Genomic DNA, 609 nt, shown 5'->3' on the forward strand with positions numbered 1-609 from the left:
GCCTCATTGTCGGCTGCAAACTTCACTGCCCCGCACAGTGCTGTCCCAATTCTCCTTTGGTTGAGGAATCAAAGCAGTCTCCCTGCAGAGGATGTCCCAGGATTCAATGCTGACAACAAACTAAATAGAGAAACAAAGACGGCAGAGATTTTTAAATTTTTTTTTTACAAAGTTGGCGTAGTTTGGAAATTCATCACGGACCGAAGAATTTGTTTTTAAATATAAGTTTAGCAACTTAGCTGATGAAATTTGCTCTGTAATAAGATGTTAAATAAAAGTTAAATAAAATGCAACTACAAGTACTGATACAGGAGCTAAACCTGAATTATTAATGTTTATTTTTGTGTAACGTTCTATTTGTGAAGTTATTCTTCCAGTAAAAAGTCGTGTAAATACACGTCCCAATTGAGACACAGCCAGAGAGTAGAGAAGAAACTGGTGTCTGGAGTAACTAACAGAGAGATGAAGTGTCACAGTTCAAATGATATTTTTTCTATAAACAAAGACCAAAGTTCCTTTTCTTAAAGAATTCACTTTTGATGTCACTTCCTGACGCATTTTTGGCTGAGCCTCCTTCAAAAGTAAATATGCTTCAAACGTACTACTTAA

The sequence above is a fragment of the Austrofundulus limnaeus genome, unplaced genomic scaffold (assembly GCF_001266775.1).
Source record: "Austrofundulus limnaeus strain Quisiro unplaced genomic scaffold, Austrofundulus_limnaeus-1.0 Scaffold361, whole genome shotgun sequence".
Lineage (NCBI taxonomy): Eukaryota > Metazoa > Chordata > Actinopteri > Cyprinodontiformes > Rivulidae > Austrofundulus > Austrofundulus limnaeus.